The 25,118-nt window shown below is 45.7% G+C and overlaps 1 protein-coding gene across 4 annotated transcripts in view; it reads left to right on the forward strand.

Annotated features, from left to right (window-relative positions):
* Positions 1-25,118, forward strand: part of kappaB-Ras (NFKB inhibitor interacting Ras like 1) — a 154,803-nt gene that overhangs the window by 100,749 nt on the left and 28,936 nt on the right. The gene's annotated exons all lie outside the window — the stretch shown is intronic.

Consider the following 25,118-nt stretch of genomic DNA (forward strand, 5'->3'; position numbering starts at 1 on the left):
CGAAAATATTTTCTTTTACTATTGCGTTAATTTAATATACAATGTAGATGAATAGAAAAAAACAATGTTTATTAGTTATTTATTATATATTATTTTCCCAAACAAATGATAAAAGTATATGTATATGTTGAAAAAATAAAGAAAAGGAAATATCTTCAGAGGCAGCTATCTTGAAAGATTTTTTAGATTTTTAACTTTTCTGAAAATTTAAACATAATAATAGACTGTTTAACATACAGCGTGCTGTATCTTATGTGAAAATAGAATAGGGAAAATCAGTTTGGTTTTAGATATAAACTTGTATTTATGCATGATGTTTAAAAGTAAGTTGAAGCTCTAAATTTTTTACACTATTGGTTTTTCAAGTAATTACAGTACTCTGGGAAGCATTCACCACAGTGCTAAGAAATCCCATAAGGTGGGTAATGTCATCAGTGCATGTCACACATTGCACCATAGTCAATACTAATGGGCCTTTACAGCAGTTCTTTGACCCCTAAGTAAACCCACCTTTTAAATTTTTAATTTGCCTCTGACCCTGCTTCATTCTTACATCTTAATGTTCAACCTATTTTACCTTTACTTCACCATATAGCTGATGAGTTTTCCCTCAGTTTCACTTTGATGCTAAATGACCTCACCTATTTCAGTACTGGACCATATCCATAAATCCAATACCCAGAAGTTATCCATGTCCCCACATATACATATACAGTACATACATATCTGCTTAAGGGTACACTCTGGCATGCTATTCTATCTTTTCTCTTCCGCTTGTTTTTTTTTAAGTCTGTATAGTTTGCATATGAAAAATCCAATATGATGATGTTGCTGTTCTTGGAATATTTGTTCCGTAACTGGAATACAAACCACGCTATTTAATAGGGGTATTTCTTACGGCGTAGCTGAAATGAAGAGCCATTAATTTTTAACGAGGGTTTACTACCCACACCGCTAGTTAGCGGGGGTAGGGGAGGGTAGCTTGCTAACCCCCACCTCTCACACACCTGTGCTTGAGCTCACTTTGCTCTCGGCTCGGATGGTAGTCGGACGTGTCCGCTTTCATCCTCGCCGTCATTTGGCAGCCATTTAATGCTTTTGTCTTTTTCTTTTTCTAGTTCTGTTTGTGAAGTTGGCCTCTGCGATTATGCGCACCTGCCCTGGGTTTCCCGACCGCCCCTGTGGAACATTCATGTCGGCGGTCAAGACCGATCCTCACGCCCTTTGTCCTTCTTGTAGGGGCCAACGGTGTAATAGCAATAACAGGTGTGGTGAGTGTAGGCAGTGGTCTACCACCCAGTGGGAGAGGTTTTCACGACGACGGAAGAAGAAAGCCAAACGGGATATTTTTCCTTCGAAGGTTTCTTTGAAAGGAGAAAAACCCAAGGCCTCTTCTTCCGTTGCCCAAACCTCCTCCGAAGCTCCCACTCGGTCGGTCTCTTTCGAGAGACCGTCGAGTGGTAGCGTAGACCGATGTACTGTTTACCAAAATCGGGGCTCGAGAGATGACGTTGCTTCCTCTAGCGAAGCAGCTCCACCTCTCCCCCCGGGGGAGGATATGTCACTAACCCCCCTTTTTCAGCTTTGGTCCTCCTTGGGGCTTACGGGTTCACCCTCCAAGGAGGTTTTACTTGACTACATCCGATTGGGTGCCGCTGTCAAGCAATCGCCGTCACCTACAGAGGTTGATCCTCTGTCTCTTGTTGACGTTGTGATATCAGAGGTATCCAATGCATTATCACCCATCACCTCTGCCTCTTCAAACCCTACGGTAGCTGACGGCTTAGCTTCTCCTGTTCCTGTTCAACCAACGAGGGAGAAACTAAGTCCAACAGTCTCTCTTGCTAGTGATTCTTCCCCTCGGGGGAGTTCACTTACAGAGACTCCTCTTCGGAGGACTGCAGAAGGTCAGCTCGCTGACCCTACGGCTCCCAGAGGGCGCATTCGATGCAAGGCTCGCCTTCCTCTTCGCCAGAGAGGCCTTCCTTCACTTGCGGTGAGGAGGCGCCTCTTCGGTTCAACATCTTCGATGCAGTCCCCCGCAGAGGAGCCTCGACAACAATCACCGATCACTACTCCTGCATTGGTCCTGGACCTTTCTGCAGATTGTTCGCGATCTCCTTCGGTGGAAGGTCGTCCTTTTAAAGGACACGTTGACCTTCCACCCGACAGACCTGCCGACCTGCCGTCACTCTTCCTGTATAAACCTAGTTAAAGCACGCTAAGGCGCGCCACCCAGATACGCGCTATGCGCCAACGAAACCTGAAGAACGCGCTCTAGTAGCTCGTCAGGCCCCATCAACAAACCCTAACATAGGGCATCAAGGCCGTATGCGCCAACACGTACATATGTCCCAACAGGAGCACAGCTCCACTACGTGATATGCACGCACTCACGCACATACATGCCAACGTTCGCCTGCGCGCCAGGCCTTGCCTAAACCTAAGCCTACACGTCCACGCCTAGCTGTGCGCCAAGTCTCACCTGTGCGCCAGCGCTCTCCTGCTCGCCAGCAATCTCCCGCGCGCCAGCGCTCATGCCCAGCAGTTAACTCTCCTGCGCACCAACGATTGACTGATCTGGGCGTTACTGGGAAGTCAACTAGAATGACTTTTCCCACGCGCCAGCACTCGCCTTCGCGCCAACTCTCGCCAGTGCTCGCCATCGCCCGCACGCATCCACGAGGATACGCGCCCGCCTATCCTCTCCTACGGATTCGCGCCCACATTCTGTCGCGCGCCCACTAGCAGCACAGGCTTCAACTGCGCGCCCGCGCGCTAGGGGTCTTTCTCCTGCGCGCGCGCACCCTATGACTGGTACAGGCATGCGCGAACTCTCGCCCGCGCACTCAACACCTTGATCCTGCGCGTCTGCGCACTCAACGCCTTGATCCTGCGCGTCCGCGCGCGCGCCAACAGTCTCCCGCACGCGCTCCTGTGTACCCACAGTCTCCCGCACGCGCTCCTGTGTACCCACAGTCTCCTGCACGCGCTCCTGTGCGCCATCAGTCTCCCACGTGCTCACGCGCACGCCCGCAGTCTCCCGCGCGTGATTCCCGGTATTCTCCCTCTCGCAAGCACCATTACTCTCTCTCGCGCGAGCGTCAGTATCCTCCTGCACGCGAGACTGCTGAACTACGCACGGCAAGGTCGCCATCGCCTCATTCCCCTCCCCGCAAGCGCATACCAGCTCGCATTGTGGGAGAAGGGAAACATCTAGAGGGGTCCAGGATCCCAAAGCCTTTTCAGGCGAACCCACCAATGATGAGAACTCCTCCCAGAGATCCTTCAATTCCTGTCCCTTCAAGGGGTATGTCTGACAGCGTGTCTGTCAGCCAACGGCCCTGGTTCGGTGCGCTGATCAGAGCCGTAGCGCTGGCGTTCAAGCCTGTCTTCTCTGAATTAGGGCACAGATCCATGGCTGCTTCTACCCCTTTGAAGAGAAAAAGAGGAGTTCCAGACGCAGTAACTTCTCCAAGGGCAAAACTGACTCCACACAAGCCTTTCGGATGAAGATTTCCTGTCCTCGGGAATCACGCGAGGAGAGACTTTCCCCCATCGCACCAATGAGGGAAACCTCTCCTCGCGCCAAGATGTCTTCTCAGGCGGAGACTGAAAGGAACATGCCATCCTCGTCAATGTTGGAGTCCTACATCCTTCCCAGGAAGGAATGTAAGGACTCTTAAAACATTGCCAAAGTCCTCTACTAGGACTAGGATGGAGTCAGCTAGCCACTCGGAGAATGTCCGCGACTCTCCCCAAGAAGAGCCTTTGGGGACAGGAGACTTCGCTGTAAGTCCTACATCAGGAGGAGACCAGCAAGAGTCAGAACATAAGTTTTGGCAAGTTCTGACTCTAATGAGGGCTCTCAAAGGGTTTTCCGACCCAGAGATCCCTCCTCGAGAGGGCAAGGACACGGTCTTGGACCGTGTCTTTGGTACTCAGAAACCCTCCAAGACCAGTGCAGCACTGCCCTGGTCTTAAGGGGTTAAGAGTACCAGGGACAAGATCTCTCTACAGCTCTCCGAGATGTCCTCCTCCAACCGTTCCAGTGCCACCAACAAGTTCCTCCCACCTCCTCGCGTACAGCAGAGGAGGTACTTCGAGATCCTTAAGGAGCCTTGTTTAGCTCTTCCTCTTCACCACTCGTTGGAAGAGCTTACCAGGGGAGTCCCTCTGAGAGACTCTCCAACCAGCAGGTCTCATTCTCGGTAACTGAGATCCTTAACCAGGAGAAAGTTACGAAGTGTGCTATGCAAGCCACGTCGATATCTGGTTGGGGACCTTAGGTATCCTGATACGTTCTGAGGATTTCTTCAAAGAACGTACCAGGAAAGCTATGGAGACCTTTCTTCAGGTACTCACACGATCGAGTTTCTGGCCCACCAAGTCTCGAACTTGTGGGCAAATACCATTCTGAAACGTCAGGATGCAGTAGCTGAGAGATTCCTTCAGGAGGTCCCTAGCACTGAGATCAATAGGCTCAGACATTCTTCTCTAGAGGGATCCATCTTGTTTGTGCCTAAGGATGTGGAACATGCCTCTGAGAGGTGGAGGAAGTCTCATCAAGACTCCCTTCTTCATAGGGCTCTAACATTTAAGCCCTATAGGCCTCCAGCACCACAGCAGTCCCGTCCAGTCAAGACCACTAAAACGACGACAGCAGCGAAGACCGTGGTGTCTAAGCCCTTTCCTGTCAAAGAAAGGAAAGGCAAAAAGTCCTCCAAGGGAGGCAAGAATCCTAGAGGGAGCAGCCGAGGCCGCAAACGCTAGGATAGGCAGTCCCCCTGCATGTCCACCAGTGAGGAGATGCCTACAAAGATACTCAAACAGGTGGAAGCAACTTGGAGCCGATTCCTGGACAATCTCCGTGATCAGTCTAGGATATCGCGTCCCGTTCATAACATCTCTACCTCCTCTGACGACGAATCCAGTGTCATTGAGCTCCCTTGCCATGGGATCGACAAGGGGGCAAGCCCTTCAGGCAGAAGTCCAAACCCTGTTGAAGAAGGGCGCTCTCCAAGATGTCCTCGACGAATCTCCAGGCTTCTTCAGTCGACTCTTTCTTGTAAAGAAGGCGTCTGGAGGCTGGAGACCAGTCATCGACCTCTCAGCTCTGAACAAGTTTGTCAAACAAACTTCGTTCAGCATGGAGATCAAACAAACTCCGTTCAGCATGGAGACGGTGGACACGGTCAGACTAGCAGTAAGACCGCAAGACTTCATGTGCACACTGGACCTAAAGAACGCTTATTTCCAGATCCCAGTCCATCCGTCTTCAAGGAAGAACAGTGGAACCTCTACATACGATTGTCTTTACATACGATTGTTCCAACATCTGAATTAAAATTCCATCAAATTTTTGTCTCGACACCCGAAGTAATGCTCCAACATCCGATGTAGATCTTGTTTACGCCGGTAGATGGCAGCACGTAAGAGGGACGCCATTGATCGTCGAGTTCTCTGTTTTCTCTGTTCTTGTGTGTATCATGTGGTTGTCTTCTGTTTGGTCTGATATTAACAGTGCTTATTATCTTCCTTTTCTCACATTTCCTTTTTGATTTTACCTATAATCATGGTGCCTAAGAAGCTAAGTTTCAGTACAGGTAGTGGTGAGAAAAGGAAGGCAATTCTTTCATTAGAATTGAAGCAAGAAATTATAGAAAAAACATGAGAGTAGTGTGCATGTGAGTGATATGGCTAAACAATATGGCCGGAATAGGCCTATGATCTCAACGATCATCAAGCAGAAGGCAGCCATTAAAGCAGATAAACCATCGAAGGGGATCACCATTATTACAAGACATCGTAGCAATACCCTGGAAGTGATAGAATGCCTTTTGTTGATAGGGATAAAGGACAAAGAGATTGTTGGCAACGATCATTTGTGAGAAGGGCCAGCGTGATAGACAGAATGAAAGAAAAAAGTGAAGCAAAGAAAACCAAGATAGCATTAACAAGCTCTTTTAAATAAGTCCTCTCTCTATTTCTGTTTCTCTATAAACATAGCTTTACCATGTTCTTTAAATAAAATCTCTCTCTCTCTCTCTCTCTCTCTCTCTCTCTCTCTCTCTCTCTCTCTCTCTCTCGTTCTTCTTCGCTGTTATAGTGTTAGAGACGTCTATTATTTTTTTTCCGAGAGAGAGAGATTAAACAAAAATGTGTTGTGTACATATGATTTTTAACAGCGTCAACAAGTTGAAAGACAATTAAATGTAACTAAGAAATTAATAACAGCAAATCTGAATTCCTTTATTAACTAAAATAAATATTGATGCAAACACACTCGTGTGCGTATGCACAAACACACACACAGGTGTAGGAATTGCTACGCAGCAAGAGACAGACGGTCGGGGAGGAGGTAGAGATGGTGACTGCGATAATGTACCATAACTCGTCACTGAAAGTGATGAATTTTAAAAATCAAAAGAAAAAAAATGTAAGAAATCTGAAATATAAAAATAGAAAAAATAAATAAGCTAAGTTAGATTAAAGTTTCCGTAGTGTAAGTTACTGTACGTTATCGCAGTCACCATCTCTACCTCCTCGCCGATTGTGTCTCCTCCTGCGTAGGAATTCGTACACCTGTGTGTGTGTGTTTGTGCATACGCACACCAGTGTGTTTGTATCAATATTTGTTTTAGTTAATAAAAGAATTTAGATTTGCTGATATTGCTTTTTTAGTTACATTTAATTGTCTTTCAACTCGTTGACGCTGTTAAAAATCATATGTACACAACACATTTTTGTTTAATCTCTCTCTCTCTCTCTCTCTCTCTCTCTCTCTCTCTCTCTCTCTCTCTCTCTCTCTCTCTCTCATAGAAAAAATTAATAGACGTCTCTAACACTAAGAGTGAAAAAAAACGAGAGCAAGAGAGAGAGAGAGAGAGAGAGAGAGAGAGAGAGAGTATTTATTTAAAGAACATGTTAATACCATGTCTACCTTCTCGCCGATCGTCCGTCTCCTCCTGGGGTAGCAAATCCTACACCTGCGTTGGCCTGTCTCTAAGGTAAAGTGACAATAAAAACACATTTTTTATTTATTATTATTTTATAATTATCTTTTTTACATCCTTCTTTCATATTATACAATTATGTTATTGTTATGTGTAATTATATGTAGTAATTTATTAAGGGGTTATTATAGGTTTTTAGGCTGTGAAACGAATTATACAAAATAGTGTATTCTTATGGGAATATTTGCTCCAACATACGATTGTTTTAACATACGAAGCAGTTTCTGGAACGAATTAAGATTGTACGTAGAGGTTCCACTGTACTTAAGATTCAGCCTAGACAACAGAAAGTACCAGTTCAAGGTGCTTTGCTTCGGTCTCTCCACAGCACCACAAGTCTTCACCAGAATGTTCACCCTAGTATCATCTTGGGCACACAGCATTGGCATCCGTCTCCTCCGTTATCTGGACGACTGGTTAATCCTAGCAGACTCGGTGTCATCCCTTCTTCAACACCGAGACAAACTTCTGAGACTTTGCCAAGAGCTGGGGATCATGGTAAATCTCGAGAAGTCCTCACTGCTTCCCACTCAAAGACTGGTATACCTAGGCATGATTATAGACACCAATCTCCACAAAGCCTTCCCATCAGACGACAGGATAGCAAGGCTGAGAAAGGTCGCAAGCCCTTTTCTCAGACAAGAAGAACTTCCAGCCCAATCGTGGTTACGTCTCCTCGGTCACCTTTCATCGCTGGCTCGTCTAGTTCCCAACGGTCGCCTCAGGATGAGATCCCTCCTGTGGCGACTCAAGTCCCGGTGGAATCAAGCGTACGATTCCCCGGACATCCAGATCCCCATGGGACCTGCGGAACTGACAGATCTCCAGTGGTGGGTGGTAGATGAGAACCTACAAAAAGGAGTGGATCTTCTCGTCCTCCCCCAGATTTGATGCTGTTTTCGGACGCTCCAAAAAAAGAGTGGGGGGCCCAAGTGCTGCACCACACGACCTCAGGCCTCTGGTCAGAGTCAGAAAAGTACCTCCATATAAATCTCCTAGAGATGAAGGCCGTCTTTCTGGCCCTTCAACAGTTTCAACAGTACCTGGCAAGTCACTCTGTGGTGGTGATGAGCGACAATACCACAGTAGTGGCCTACATCAACAAACAAGGAGGTACTTTTTCGCAGCAACTATCCCATATAGCAGTAGAGATACTGAGATGGGCCAAAGTCAACTAGATACAACTATTGGCACGCTTCATTCCGGGCAAAAGGAATGTGCTCGCCGACAATCTGAGCAGAGCATCTCAGATAGTGAGTACCGAGTGGTCTTTGGGTCATCTAGTAGCCAACAAAGTCCTGACTTTGTGGGGTTCTCCGACTGTGGATCTTTTTGCAACGGCCCTGAACTTCAGGATCCTGCTGTACTGTTCGCCAGTCCCAGACCCCAAGGCTCTCTGGCAAGATGCTTTCCAACAACGGTGGGACAACATCAACGTTTATGCCTTTCCCCCGTTCTGTCTGATGAGGAGGGTACTCAACAAGACCAGAACATCGGTCAATCTTTCAATGACCCTCATAGCTCCGCTATGGCATTAAATGGAATGGTTCCCAGACCTTCTGCAACTCCTAACGGAGCTACCAAGAGAACTCCCTCCACGACACAATCTACTCAAACAACCACATGCCAACATCGTCCACAAAGCCGTAGGTTCACTACGACTTCACGCCTGGAGACTATCCACCATCTCCTCTCTGAGAGAGGATTTTCGCAACAAGTTGCAGTCAGGATGTCTGGACACCTGTGAAAGTCTTCGGCAGCAGTCTACCAGGTAAAGTGGAAAGTCTTCTGTGGTTGGTGTCGTGGAAGGGGTATCTCTCCACTCGATGCCACTATTCCAACAATAGGGGAGTTCCTCGTGTATTTGCGGGAAGAAATGCGCCTTTCAGTCTTGAAAGGAATGGGCATTTCTTCATCGCTAGAACTTTCTCTACTCATACGTAGTTATGAACTTACCTGCCCTCAGTCGGAAGTGAGACCTCCCCCATGGAACGTTGTTCGAGTTCTCAGGTCTCTTAAGAGACCTCCCTATGAACCATTACGCCAGGCATCAGATCGCCACCTAACCTGGAAGACGATATTCCTGCTAGCTTTGGCCTCGGCCAAGCGAGTCAGCGAACTTCGTGGTCTCTCGTATGGCATCGCCCATCCAAGGGGATGGGGGGAGGTAACGTTTAGCTTCGTCCCTGAGTTTATTGCTAAGACTCAGAATCCTGGAGTGGCAGATCCTCGATTCGACTCCTTCCGGATTTCTAGTCTCTGTACTGTAACAGATGACCCAGACCATCTCTTACTATGCCCAGTAAGGAGCTTGAGGCTGTACCTCAAAAGAACAGCTGCAGCCCGTCCTCATGTGCCAGCACTATTCGTCAGCACAGGAAGGACTAAGAGGAGGGTCACCAAGAACACCATCTCTGCATGGATTCGTAGGGTCATTGACCTGGCCTTGAATCTAGACCCTCCTCCGTCACGTCGCCTTAGAGCACCCGATGTCAGGGGCATAGCTACATCCCTGGCTTTCAAAAGACATTTTTCAGTGACGCAGGTTCTTCAAGCTGGGGTGTGGAAACATCAAATAACATTCACATCCCACTACCTGCAAGACGTGACTCACAGGAGACTCGATACGTTTGCTATCGGCCCTGTGGTGGTTGCGCAACAGTTGGTTTAAAACCTCAAGCTCCTTATATGGCAAGTAGCAGAAGGTTGAGGGCATTGTTACCCGGTTTTAGTCTGCATGAATGAAAAGGTTTGACTGGCCCTTATTCTTTTCTTCATCATCCCCTCTCTTGGGGAAAGCAGCATCCTGGGTTCTCTGCATAGCTGACCTCAAACCACTGCAGGTAAACCATGCTCCCTTGTGTTCCTAACATTAAGATTAATACTGTTACGTCCCCATACCCTGACGAGGTGGTATTGGGAAAGTCCTAGTCTACAAGTTTCCATCTAAAGAACTTCAGAATAACTTCCTAGGATGAGTCACACTTCTTCATACCTTCACACACAGCTTGCGTAGGCCACAGTCCTTGCGTAGCAAGGTTCTAGTGAGGTGCAGGGACTCCTTATTTCTTTGGTGCTTACACACTCAAATAACGAGCCCCCGGGCAAAGCCAAAAGCCAGACTGGCTGGGATTTCCACCCTTCCTAATGGGTGAGTCACCCCTATTAAACAGCATGGTTTGTATTCCAGTTATGGAACAAATGACAAATTCGTAGATAATTTATATTTTTCCTAAATATACAAACCTTAGCTATTTAACCAAACTTGCCCGCCAGCCCTATCCCCCTTGAAGTCCTACTTCCATGCAAAGGGAGCTCAAACACAGGTGTGTGAGAGAGGGGGGGTAGCAAGCTACCCTCCCCTACCCCCGCTAGCTAGCGGTGTGGGTAGTAAACCCTCGTTAAAAATTAATGGCTTGTCATTTCAGCTACGCTGAAAGTAATACCCCTATTAAATAGCTAAGGTCTGTATAGTTAGGAAAAAATACAAATTATCTACGAATTTGTCATTTTATTTTGATTGTTCATTGCTTTTCTTTTAGTTTATTTTTTTTTCCGTAACTAGAATACAAACCAGCTCTATTTATAGGGGTATTACTCTCGGTGAAGCTGAAAGGACGAGCCATTAGAAATTTAACGAGGGTTAACTACCCATTCCGCTAGCTAGCTAGCTACATCTCGCTCACACACCTGTGACTGTGCTTCACTTTGCTTTTGGCTCGGATGGAGAACAGTTGTTGCGGCTCTTCCTCCTCACCATTGTTTTGGACTGCCATTAATCTGTACAGTGGAACCTCTACATACGAATTTAATCCGTTCCAGAACCAACTTCGGATGTAGAAATTGATCGGATGTCGAAACGAATTTTCCCATAAGAATACATTGAAATAGGATTAATCCGTGGTTGAGCCCAAAAACCTATGATAACTTCTTAATAAACTACTACACATAATTTTCCCATGAGAATAATGAACACTAAATTAGATAATAGACATGTAAATAAGAAGAATAGACATGTAAATAAGAAGAATTAGCAAAAAATGATAAATAAGAAACGGGTTTTTAGCGTCACTTTACCTTAGAAACTCCAGCGCAGGTGTTGTTCGTCTTCGCTACGCAGAGAGGAGAGAGGAGACGGACGGACGGCGAGGAGGTAGAGAGGTTAACTACGATAAACGTAACACTACCGTAACTTATTCTAACTTACACTAAGTGAACTTTAACATAACTTAGCTTATTTTTTTTTATTTTTATATTTTATATTTTTTTTTACATTTTCTTTTTTTCTTTTTGATGATTACGTAATTTTAATCACTATCACTTACATTTAAAATTGACTGAATTTCTTTTGCTTCACTCTTTTCCGTTTTCTGTGTTTCACTTTCTTCCTCTTCACTCTTTGCCGTTTTCTTCGGTTCACTTACATCCTCTTCATCGCGAGTTCGCTTCGCAGTTTTTTTAAAGAAAGCATCGATAGATAATTGCTTCGTACGGCTTTTCAGAATGTTTCGAAAGTGCGTTAGGCAAACATCATCGAATTGAGAAACTACACGACAAACCTGCAATTTCTTTGGATGGTATTTGTCGATGAAGTCGACCACGTCTTGATATTTTCCTAACACATCTTTTATTTGCGCTGAACCTAACACATGTTCTACCTCCTCGCTCTCTTCCTCGTCATCACTCATGTGCTCCGACATAGCATGGAGTTCCTTGAGCTCATCCGTCGTCAGTTCGTCGTGATGTTCGGCGACGAGTTCCGTAACGTCATCTGCGTCGACCTCCAGACCCATGGACTTGCCAAGGGAGACGATTTCCTCTACGGCTTCCGCTGCACCGACCACGGGATCAGGTTCGGGGTTAAAACCCTCGAAATCTCGGGGAGAAACTGCATCAGGCCACAGCTTCTTCCATGCAGAATTGAGGGTCCGTCGAGTTAATCCCACCCAAGCCTGATCAATGATCTTTAAGCAGTGCACGATATTGAAGTGGCCCCTCCAAAATTCACGCAAAGTTAAGTTGGTGCTTTGCGTGACATTAAAGCACTGCTTGAATAAGTGCTTGGTGTACAGCTTCTTAAAATTAGAGATGACTTGCTGGTCCATGGGCTGGAGGATAGAGGTGGTATTTGGTGGAAGATACAGCACCTTTATGAACTTGAATTCATCGAAGATATCATCTTCAAGTCCGGGGGGGGTGAGCGGGTGCATTGTCAAGGCATAGCAGGCACTTTAAAGGCAATTTCTGCTCATGAAGATACTTCTTCACAGAAGGACCGAAAACTTGGTTTACCCATTGCACAAAGAATTGCCTAGTGACCCAGGCCTTCGAGTTGGATCGCCAGAAAACATGAAGCTGATCCTTATCGACGTTGTGTGCTTTAAAGGCCCTAGGGTTCTCTGAATGGTAAACAAGCAAGGGCTTAACTTTAAAGTCCCCGCTAGCGTTGGCACATAGAGCAAGAGTCAACCGATCCTTCATTGGCTTATGCCCAGGCAATTTCTTCTCTTCAGCAGTGATGTAGGTTCGACTCGGCATCTTCCAAAACAGCCCGGTTTCATCACAATTGAACACCTGCTGCTCTACGTAGCCTTCTTCCTTTACGATATTTTCGAATTTCTTAACAAAGTCAGTTGCAGCCTTTGTGTCCGCACTAGCAGCCTCTCCGTGGCGAACAACTGAATGAATCCCGGACCGTTTCTTAAATTTCTCGAACCAGCCACGAGATGCCTTGAAATCATCTAAGGAAGGCTCGGTTGAACTCTCCCCAGCATCACCCACAGAGCTCTCCTCCTTCAAGTCCGTAAAGATGGCGTGCGCCTTCTCGCAGATGACTGTTTCGGTGATGGTGTCGCCAACGATCTCTCTATCCTTAATCCACACTAGTAGAAGTCGTTCCATCTCTTCTATGATAGGGGTACGGCGTTTGGAAATTATAGTGATCCCCTTAGAAGGTTTCACTGCTTTAATAGCTTCCTTCTGTTTAAGGATTGTCGAGATCGTCGACATATTACGGCCATACTGTTTAGCAAGTTCACTCACGCGGATGCCACGCTCATGTTTTTCAATAATTTCCTGCTTAATTTCTATAGAAAGCATTTCCTTCTTCCTTTTCTCACCACTACCACTACCACTGGCAAAACTAAGCCTTTTTGGACCCATGATTTACGTAAATTATCGTTAATGGATGCACGTAAAAAATCACGATTAATTCACAGTTAATATCACAACGCAAAGAGCACAACCACACGAAGCCGGCGAGAACAGAGGACTGACCCAAGCCGCGCTAATTGAGCGTCCCTCCGAGGTCGATGTGCTGCCTTCTATCGGCGGAAATAAAAAACACTTCAGGCGCTATGAGCACCGACTACGCGTACGAGTATTGTTTACTTCGGGTGTCGAAAAAAACATTCGGGTGTAGAGTCGGAACGTGTTCGAATTGTACTTCGCGTGTCGAAAAATTCGGATACAACCGGTACGACGAAAATTGCTACTTCGTGTGTCGAAATAAAATTCGGGTGTAGAGTCAAAAATTTGCTCGAATTTTACTTCGGATGTTGGAAAATTCGGATGTAGATACGATCGTGTGTAGAGGTTCCACTGTATTTCATTTTTTTTTACTTTTTCTTCCAGTGTGTGTGTGTCTGCGTCCTTCCTGTCAGCCATGTGTACCTGCCCTGGTCCTGAGGGCCGCATCTACAGTACCTTCATGTGTGCTGAGGATACCGATCCCCTCCGCCTTTGCCCGGTCTGCTGGGGACAATGTTGCGATGAATCTAATAAGTGTGTTGAATGCCGGGAGTAGTCTGCTTCCTAGTGGGAAAAGTATGGGTGTCAGGGAAAGAAGGGCAAGCGGGATTGTTCTCCTTCAAAGGTTCCTTCAAAGCAGAAGAAACCCAATTCTTCTTCTTTCACTTCCCAACCTTCCTCCGAAACTCATGCTCTAACAATTTCCTCCGGGGAACTGTCGAGTAGTAGCGTAGGCCAGTTAACCCCTGGACAACTCCAGTCTTCAAGAGACTGTGCTGCTTCCCCTCGTGAGGTGGCCCAGGCTCTCCCGCGAGGGATTCCGTGTCTCTATCCTTTGTTACAGGTTTGGCCATCTCTTGGTTTGCCCGGCCCTCCCTCAAAGGAGGCCCTGCTTCATCTGCTTCATTGGGGCGCTGAGCTGCAGCGTTCGTCAGCGTTGAAGGTCGACCCCTTGACTTTGGTCTACTTGGTGTTGTAGGTCTCATCTGCTGCCCTGCCAGCTGACGCTGCCGAGGACTGCTCTTCTCCGCCTGATCAACATTCCTCAGGGGTGTAGCAAAGTCCTAGGCATGTCTCTCCTGCGAGTGTTTCCCTCTCTTGTTCGCGAGAAGGGACACTCATAGCGACTCCTTTTCGGAGGCTTGCTGCTGATCAGCCTGCAGATCCTCCTATTCTTGAGGGACATTGTCACCATGGTCGTAGACCCCGCCGTGCTCGTCCACCGCTACACCTCTCCGCAAAGAGAAACCTCTTCGGATCTTCATCCCCGCAGCTCTCCTCTTCGGAGGAACTTCTTCGTCGAAGGAATGGACTGCTTCATTGAATCTCTGATTTGCTGGAGGATGGAAAAACCTTCCCTTTTTGGGTGTATATTCATATCCTGAGGTATACCAGTTCTTGTGTAGGTTGGAGAGAAGCCCTCAAAATTTATAACAATCCCCAGATCGAGACAAGAAGCAAAAAGTTTGTCTCAGTGTAGGAGAAGGGTCTCCACCAAGTCTGCGAGAATCAACCAATCTTCTAGATATCAAAGCAGTCGAATGCCCTTGGCATGGGCCCAGGTTGATACTAAGGTGAACACACTTGTGAACACCTGAGGGGCTATGGACAGGCCGAAGCACAGCACCTGGAACTGATATACTATATTCTCTCGTGAAGGATGAAATATTTTAGGTGTGAGTCTTGACAGCAAATTTACTTTTGAGAAACACATTAGGTCTGTGTCTTTTTCAGTTACACAAAAAATTGGCGTATTGAGAAAGTCTTTTAAGATTTTTGGTGATCAATCTATTCTAAAGTGTTTTAATTCTTTTATTCTACCTTGTTTCAAGTATTGTTCTCCTGTTTAGTCTTCAGCTGCTGATTTTCATCTTAATTTGTTGGACAGGAACTTAAGGTCCATTAAATTTCTTATTCCTGATCTAGATATTAATCTCTGGCGCTACACCGCTACACCTCTCCGCAAAGAGAAACCTCTTCGGATCTTCATCCCCGCAGCTCTCCTCTTCGGAGGAACTTCTTCGTCGAAGGAATGGACTGCTTCATTGAATCTCTGATTTGCTGGAGGATGGAAAAACCTTCCCTTTTTGGGTGTATATTCATATCCTGAGGTATACCAGTTCTTGTGTAGGTTGGAGAGAAGCCCTCAAAATTTATAACAATCCCCAGATCGAGACAAGAAGCAAAAAGTTTGTCTCAGTGTAGGAGAAGGGTCTCCACCAAGTCTGCGAGAATCAACCAATCTTCTAGATATCAAAGCAGTCGAATGCCCTTGGCATGGGCCCAGGTTGATACTAAGGTGAACACACTTGTGAACACCTGAGGGGCTATGGACAGGCCGAAGCACAGCACCTGGAACTGATATACTATATTCTCTCGTGAAGGATGAAATATTTTAGGTGTGAGTCTTGACAGCAAATTTACTTTTGAGAAACACATTAGGTCTATGTCTTTTTCAGTTACACAAAAAATTGGCGTATTGAGAAAGTCTTTTAAGATTTTTGGTGATCAATCTATTCTAAAGTGTTTTAATTCTTTTATTCTACCTTGTTTCAAATATTGTTCGCCTGTTTAGTCTTCAGCTGCTGATTTTCATCTTAATTTGTTGGACAGGAACTTAAGGTCCATTAAATTTCTTATTCCTGATCTAGATATTAATCTTTGGCGCGGTCGTTCAATTAGTTCATTATGCATGTTGCAGAAGATTTTTCATATTTTTGATCATCCTTTACATACAGATCTTCCCAGACAGTTCTGTCCTGTTCGTAATACTAGGCATGCAGTTAATTCTAATAGTCAGGCCTTCTCCATCATAAGGCTCAATACTACACAGTATTCAAGAAGTTTTATTCCAGCTGTGACCAAGTTGTGGAATGATCTTCCTAATCGGGTAGTTGAATCTGTAAAACTTCAAAAGTTCAAACTTGTAGCAAATGTTTTTATGATGAAACAGCTGACATAAGTCTTTTTTTGGGTTAAGGCCATGTCGTCCTGATGGAAGGGTTCCTTTAGGTAGCCTTCTAAGGGATGTTTGCTACAGTGATACTCCCAGAGAATTAAACCGAAGGTGTCCAGGATTCTAACTCCTGGCGCGATTATCCAATAAAGGATATTGCATAATATCAGGGGACGTATTCTAGATACGACACATGGCAATCTTCACCCTGAGTAGATTTAACTCTTTGATGTAAGGAGGAAGAGTGGCAAAAGAAGGGGGTGCCGTTTTAGGTACCCGGTGGACCTCCTTCCCTACTACTACCGCTACGCCATTCCTTTTCTAGTAGCCTGCTAAGCGTGTTGTGCTCCCCGTTAGCCAGGTGTTTTTTGCTAGTTTTTGGAATTTCATTATGCAATATCCAGCATCTTTGTCATCTGGAAAGTTGAGTATTAATTCTTTCCTGTGTAAAATTTAGTCTCCCTTTTCACAGTTAAATTCCAATAATTTAAGTATGTTTGGGTGAGCGTTGCCGAGACCGGAGGTAGCCATTTTACGACTGCTGTCACCCGTTACATTCGCATATTATTTAGCTAGTAGGGCGACACTTCCCGGTTTTAAAGCTATAATATTAGCTAGTTAGGCAAATTATACAAACTGTAATATTGCATACGTGAAAATTATTTTTCTTTCTATTATGTGACTTTACTTTCCGTATGCGGCGGGAACCCTGGCGGTACCGATTACCTTGGCCATGGCTCCTACCAGAGCAAGGCTATTCTTGTTCATATATACGATAGTAAAGTACTGTAATTCCCTCTGTTTTAGCCTCACCCTATCGTTCCTTCTCGATTCGTATGAGATATTGCATTCTCTAGAATCTATAGACAAGTTACGATATTCATTCTCTCTCAGAGAGAAGAGGCTAAACCCTTCCTCCCTCCCCGAGTGTTGCTGCCATTACAGGCAGAAGCCACTGTCTATCTTCATCACCGTCGAGTAGAACGAAGTTCTTACTGCTTCCGCCTTTGATTTAGATAGTGGCTTACTCAGGGTGCCCTTGTCTTGCCGTTGACGATGTCGTCAGCGCAGGAAGCTATGCTTCTTCAGTTCATTGTTTGAGGAAGGCGGCATACCTGCCGCCACCTCTGATATCAATGAATTATAAGACCTTCAACCCTTCCCCCTCTGTCCTTTAGTGACGTCATGCTGTCACAAGATTCTTTTGCCGGTATCCTGACAGTCATCCAGGTAGCAGTTAGTACAGCCGTCTCTGCCACCTTCCCCCTAACTCCCTTCCTTCACAGGAAGTGAATAATATTGGGGGAAGATTGAGACGGCTCTTGACGGCTTCCGGTAGGAAACCTAGCATACTTTTGAAAGTTCTCAGTTCTCCCTTGAGCTCCCACCACATTCATTGCCGCCAACTTCATTTCCGACGACAGGCCTTTTGTGGATGGGTGGGAGCCAGAATCTGATAGATTCTTTCCCCTTCCATTAGAACTTTCATTCCGGTAAGGAGACAGTAGGCGGTCTTATAATCCTCCTACACTTCCAGCTGTTATGCTCATTCATGATAGTTGGACACTCTCCTTTCTTAATCTTTCTCTCTCTCTGTCGGTTAGCACCGTCAGGTACTAACCTAACACCGACAGTTTCTGCCAGCAAGCTGCTCTGTACAACTGTACAGTTGTACATATGTTTTCTAACATACTCTGTATTTCCTATCACAGACGATTGTTGAGACCATGATATTCTGTTGAGGCTGAGTACTCCCTCAACACCCTGATGGTTTTCCTTGATTATCAGGGACTTAAATGCCCGATTGGTATTAATATAATACTACAGGTGGATAATGTTAGTATAAGCTATTTACTAACTCTAACTCTAATTCCTAGAGTTTCTCTACCTTGTATCCTCCCTATCAGGGAAACTGAATAATAATACTGACGGAGGTCTCTGCAATGGCCTGGGACAGGAAATACAGATATGTATCTTTTCTATTTCTTTTCAAGTTTGCTATCCTAAGCTACCATAAACGATAGTGATTACTATTGTTATTAAAAAATGTATGCTTTTATATCAACCGATATAAAAAACAAAAATACCCATTGGTATTTCTCCTTTACAGGATGACCTTATGGAGAAGTGCGGATCGATGTTCTGCAACCACAAAGGTAAAGACTTCTGTGGTCACATGATGTGCAGGACTCACGCCCACTGCGGCGTCGTCATAGGAGTCCTAAAATATTGGGACCCGAAGGGTTGCCCCACCTGCTCAACCCTGGTGGCCAACGGCTTTGATGAAGCCTCCCTAGTTACCCTAGAGACTAGGAATACAGCGAGGGACACCCTTCACAAATGGGTAAGAGGGTTCCAAAAGAACTCTCCAGGACCATACTTGCCCAATGACTCCATGAGGTACCTACTGCTCCCCAAGGCTCTGCCGAGTGCGGGGGTGTCCCAGGAACAGCTCCGGTCCCCCTTCGTACAACTGAAGATTGACTTGGACATCAACAAGGCACTAGAAAGCTTGGACATCCACCTAGAGAGAATGTCAGAAGTGTCCACTGTCACCGAACAGGACCTACTGCAAGGTGGCCCTGAAGAAAACGTGGACCCTCCCCAAGTGGAGGAAGAAGGATCATTGTCAACGGCAACAGACGACCCTCAGTTTGCCGTGACGACATACCAACCTCTGCTGTCAACGTCCTCGGCCCCAACTCCACAACCTGTTAACCAGGTTAATGCAAACGAAGAGATTCTGACATCTCTTCAACAAATGATGGAGTCGTTCCAATGGGAACAGGAGATGATGTGGGAATCGATTAAGCAGCAGGAAAGGTTGTTGCAGGAGAAAATGGACCGCTTCAGAACCACCAAGGGCACCTCTAAGAAGCCTCTTAGAGTGTCTGATCTCACTCATTGCTCCGAAACCAATCCCTGGAGGTATGCGGAGCGTATGCCAATGATGAATGGGAAACTGTTCGCTTCCGAGAAGTTGGGAGCCAAGCAAATTGAAGACCTGGAGTTCTGACCTAACTTTTCGGCCTATCCAGATTACTATGTGAGACTGCGAGACAAGAATGCGACGCGAGAAGAAACAGTCCCCAAAGAGGTCATTGTGTTTGAACAGGAGAAGGCACAAGCCATCCTCCTGAAGGCCTTGAAGGGAGCCGGATGTACCAACTCCAAAGTCTCAGCACCGAGGAAGAAGCACCTCACCTTTCTTGCTCCTTCCTCCATCTCTTTTCCCGTTACAGAGAAAGCACTAGACTTTGCCGTCAAGGCAGTCGATGAGGGAAAACCATGTCCGACCCTAGAGGAATGCAAGCCATTCTCTCTAGCACTGCCTACCTGCGAGGAGAAGTGGAAGGATGTCCACTTAACCTTCTCTGTCTCTAAGTTGGATCCAGAGATACCAGAACAACAGTTCAATGAGAACCTTCCGAAGTTGCCAGACCATCTTTTGAGGAAGGAACAGGAGTTGAAGGAGAGACTTGCGGCTTGCCTCTCTCATCAGAACTATCTGGAAATGAGTGCAGGTCAACATAATGCCCCAGAATTGATCATCTTCCTAGCTAAATCTCACATGGGTACCCTTGTGAAAGACCTATGCGCTTTCCTCAGAGCGAGGAGAGCCTGTAGAGAGTTCGTCTTGGCTTCAGCAACCATCAGACACGGACCAAGGAAGCTGATTACCTCGAGCATTTGGGGTAAAGACGATTTCCCACAGGAATTGGAAGAGGTCATTGCCAGAACAACGATGGAGAACAGGAACCTTCTCCAAAAGTGGGGCATGACCTGGAAAAGGAAATCTTCATCAGAAGGAGGTCTCCAGCCCAAGAACAAAAGGGCAAGGAGACCACGTAGACCTGCACAACTCCCCGCCATGTCTATGACCACGATGCCTCAGACCACCTTCCAGATGGTCCCTCAACAATTGGTAGCCCAGTCACCAGTTTTTAACCCTACCTTTGAGAGGCAGTCGACTTTCTTTCGCCTCAGTCAGAAAGGAAAAGGTCCTAAGAGAAGTTCCCCAGGAGATAACTTCTCTCAGGACCGAGGAGGACGTGGTCGCGGAAGCAAATCCACAGGACCCACCAAGCAATGAGGGGTTCCAGGTAGGGCAGACTACATCACTTTTGGGATTGCTGGACCTTCGATCCCTGGGCCCACATCCTAATCACGCATGGACTCGGGTGGAAATGGAACTGAACTCCACCCCATTTTCGAGAATCCTTCCAACACTCCACCCCCTTGTTGGAAGAATATACCTCAGAACTCTTGAACAAGAAGGTAATCAAGAAAACAAAGTCCATCAAGTTCCAGGGAAGGCTGTTTTGTGTTCCCAAGAAAGACTCAGACAAACTCAGGGTCATTCTAGACTTGTCTCCACTCAACAAGTTCATCGAGAACAACAAGTTCCGGAGGCTTGCTTTGCAACACATGAGGACCCTTTTGACAAAAATCGGCGCGAAAAATCTATTTTTGGGTGAGATAGCCATGTCGTCCTGATGGAAGGTTCCCTAATAGTAGCTTTCTAAGGGATATATGTACTACAGTGATATTCCCAGAGAATTTACCTTTAGGTCTCCCGAATTCTAACACCTGGCGCGAATGTCCTTAAAATTTCTCTCAAGGATATCGCATAATATCAGGGGACGTATTCTTGACACGCCACATAGCAATCAGCCCCCCGAATAGCATATACGCTTCGAGGGGGACAGTGGCAAAATTTGAAGGGGAGCCTTATCAAGGTTACCCTACTTCCCATACTACTATTGAGTATCACGACAGCGCCATATCCAAGATGGCCGACACACTACAGATACAGTAGTTTCGAGAGGGATCTACGAAGATCTTTTCTTTAGAAAAGGAGGGTGGGTCCATCAGGACGTCATGGCTATCTCACCCAAAAATAGATTTTTCGCTTCGCTCAAAATCCGTTTTTTGGGCTCAAGCCATGTCGTCCTGATGGAAGCATACCAGAGCATTAATGTATCTGTGGATTTTCATCAGTGCCTTAACCTTGGGACAATATTTCTATGGTCGTCTGAACCATTTGAGACAAATGACGTTACCGTTATCCGTCATTATCACTAATCATAAGCAATGTTAGTGCTTCCTGGCCCCTACAGGGAAGAGTCATTCTAGACGGTAGAAAAGGGGCCTCAAGGTTAGCATATATTGTATGAACGAATATAGGTATTCACTGGGTATACAAAGGGTCTCACGGTTTGTATATATTGTTGGAACAATATCAGTATCCATTATATCCATTGTTTGTAAGCATACAAAGATATGAAGTTTACTTACATGAGTAAGTCAAGAACTCTGGCATCTTAAATATGCAAATTGTCGGGCGAATTAGGACGCAATTACATTCTAACAGACATTTATTTCTAATAAATGACTAAATGAAATGAGTAAAACGAATGTAGCATGATAAAGGAATTATAAATGCGACATATACAGAAATTATCTTCCCTTTTTAAAAGGGAAGAAATGATGAGTGCCACTCTCAGACTGAAGAAAAATTTTTAATAAATTTTTCCTTTATAATTTCTGTGAATGTTATATCCTATCGACACTGTGTACTATGTTCACCGGCACAAGTGTTATCTGTATAATTCCACACCTGAGGTTTTGAACAGATTTAGTGTCACCATGGTAACACTCATTTAAAAGGGGATCACACTGAAAGTGCTGACACCTTCTCCCTTTAATTGATAGTCCTAATCAATTAACTGTTCATCGCAGAACTAGACGATAGGTTTTAATACACTACCTGCCGCCACCACATAATGCTTCAGTTCATGGACTTGCTTAGCATAGTGTTTGTAGAACACTCTGGATGATTTCCATCCATTATGAGCGAAGACGCTCAAAGTCCATATACTGAAAAAAGTTCAGTGATGAAGCAATTTTTCTCGGATCATGACCTGCGGGAGTACAGTCAGGATCTGCTCTGCAAATAAAGTAAGTGAGCTTCGCCCTCAGTTGTTTTAGGGATAAGTTTGATCCAGAGGTTTCTCCTTTAAAGAGCTGTCCTCCCCAAAGTCTGAAGTTCTACATAGATAGACCTTTAGACACTCTACAGGACATCGAGAGACATCTTCCTTCAGAGGGCAGATTCTCCAGGGACCCCACCTCTTAGTGGGTAGCTCGTTCTTAGCGAGAAACAATGGATCAGGAAAGAGATTCAGTTCTCCCACTTCTGTGAACTGAATGTGGCCCTCATCTCTAGATAGGGCCACTATTTCACTAACTCTAGCCCCAGAGGCTATAGCGAACAGAAAAATAACCTTTTGGGTTAGATCCTTGAGGGAACAATCTTCATTGTTCACAGATGAGGCATAATGTAGGACCTTATCCAAAGACCATGAGATGGGCTTTGGCAGTGCTGCAGGCCTTAGCCTTGCACATGCCTTCGGAATCTTATTAAAGATTTCATTCGCCAGATCCACTTGAAAGGCATATAGAAGAGGTCTAGTCAAGGCTGACTTGCACATAGCTATCGTGTGGGCCGCCAAACCTTGCTTATGAAGGTAGACAAAGAAGGACAGACAGAAGTTCATTGAAATTTATTTCGGTCCTTTTGCTTTTACAAAAGCAACCCATATTGTCTTCTAGTTGACTTAGACTTGTATTTTTCTAAGAATTCTATATTGCCTTTTGAGATCCCAAATCTTTTCCTAACCGCTAGGGCCAGAAAATCATGCAATGAAGGGTTTGGGCTCTCTCTGATAAATCGAAGGCAATTGAGTTTTGAACCTTCTGAGATAGTACTGGGTTCAGAACTAGAGCCGGCCTCAGCCTCAGTTCTTTCACTAAAGGAAACCGGTTGCTCTTGGGCTACTTGGGAGCCAACAGAGCCACTCCTCCCTGGAAGGATCTCAGCATGTTGAGGACCTTCAGCAGGAGATTGGATGGGATGAACAGGAATTCCTGAGTCCATCCCATCCATACTAGAGACATGATGTCTGTTATCTCCACCAGAGGATCCTCGTTTGGGGCTACATATCGAGGTAGTTTCTTGATGATGCTCGTGACGAAGACGTCGATCTGCAGCTCGGGGACTTGTTCCCATCTGGGAGAGAATAGGTCTGTGTCTGTGGACCATTCTAACTCTATCGGCTTGAGCCCGAGTAGAGCATCCACTGTCACATTGTGGATCGATTGTACACGAACTGCTGATAGGTGCCAGCCTTTTAGGTAAGGGATGGCTAACATCACCTAAACTATATGAAACGCTCTCTAGCCTTGTCGGTTCCAACGTCTCATTATCGCTTCGATGTCCCAGATCAGCCTGAGGAGGTCTGATCTGCGTGGAGAGAGTTTCCCCACTCACAACAGGACTAACATGTCCCTTGATAGAAACGACCGAATCTGTTGGACTTTCCTCTGATGGGAGTGAATATCCCATTCTTCCGACTAGGCATCCATGCGGATGATCTTCAATAGTCGGGGTAGTTGCAAGGTCATGTTCTTCAATAGGCTTTTGGCCTCTGACCATTGTTAGGGAAGCAATTAAGGAAAGATCGATATCGGTCCTTTTAGATCTCTTTGAGCGTTTGATGCCTATCTTCTCCAGACTCTTAACGCATCTTCCTGCTGTGGTCTTAGCACTGGGTCTGTCACTATTGCGAACTGGAGAGAGTTCAGAACTCCTCCCTGTTAGCGTCTTGGAATCCTGACTGACTGACCCTGCGATCTCCTTTTACATCCCCAAGGGAAAGGAGAGTTGGTGTGACCACAGGTTTCAATGGTTTTTTAACCATTGAAGCCTTTGAGCTGGAGAAAATCGAGACTTCTTGAAGCTTATCTTGCATCCCTGAGGTTCCGGGAACTGGATCACTTCCTTGGATGCTCATAGACCAGCCACTTCGGGTGCTGCCCACACCAGTCTTTCATCCAGGTACATTGTTGCCTGAACCATTTCTAGGCTTGGTTTTTGCGTGACTGTGTCCGCCAATCCCGTGAAGATACTTAGGTCTGTGTTTAGTCTGACAAGTATCTTTCCTAGGACATACATTATCCTTTGTAACTTAAATCCTAGGTAGGAGGAGAGGGAGCGACTGACTGGAAGCTGCCAATAGACATCTTTCAGGTCTGACAAGACTGCGAACACCCCTTTTTGAAATAAGGTCCTTATATTCAGAAGGATTAACATTCTGAACTTGCTGTTTTAATTGAACTTGTTGAGTGGCGACAAGCCCAGAATGACTCTGAGTTTTCTTGAGTCCTTCTTGTGAACACCAAACAGCCTTCCCTGGAATTCGGTGGACTATACTTTCCTTACCACCTGTATGCTCTAGAGCTCTAAGGTATACTCTTCCAGGAGGGTTTTGGAGTGTAGGAAGAGTTGAGGAAATGATGGTGGAGGCATGTCTATTTTCCATCCTAGTCTCGTCTTGATTAGGCCTTGAACCCAATGATTGAAGTTCCAGCGATCCTGAAGGAACCTTCCTTCTACCAGAAGCGTCTCTTTGCCTCACCTGATCAGAAGCTTTACATATTCGCTTGCCTGTGGCACCGCGGTCATCATAACTATGGGATGTTGTTGAACAGCCCGGGGAAAATTTCTAGACTTTTCCGTCTTCCTTTTAGGTTGGGGACCCACATCCGTGGAAGACTTTCTATTTGAAAAGATGCCCCACTTTTGGAGAAGTCCAATGTTCTCCGTGGTGGCCTTCTTAATCACCTCTCTAACTACCTCGTTTGAAAAGAGGTCTCTACCCCAGATGTTGGAAGATATTAGCTTCCTGGTTTCGTTTCACTGTTGCGGCAGCGAACACAAACTCCTTACAGGCTCTTCTAGCCATCATAAAGGCATAAAGGTCTTTTACCAAGGTGGCCATACACAGTTTGGCCAAAACCATGAGCATGTCTGGGGTACTTTGATGGGCTGAACA

This window comes from Palaemon carinicauda, chromosome 18 (assembly GCF_036898095.1).
Source record: "Palaemon carinicauda isolate YSFRI2023 chromosome 18, ASM3689809v2, whole genome shotgun sequence".
NCBI lineage: Eukaryota > Metazoa > Arthropoda > Malacostraca > Decapoda > Palaemonidae > Palaemon > Palaemon carinicauda.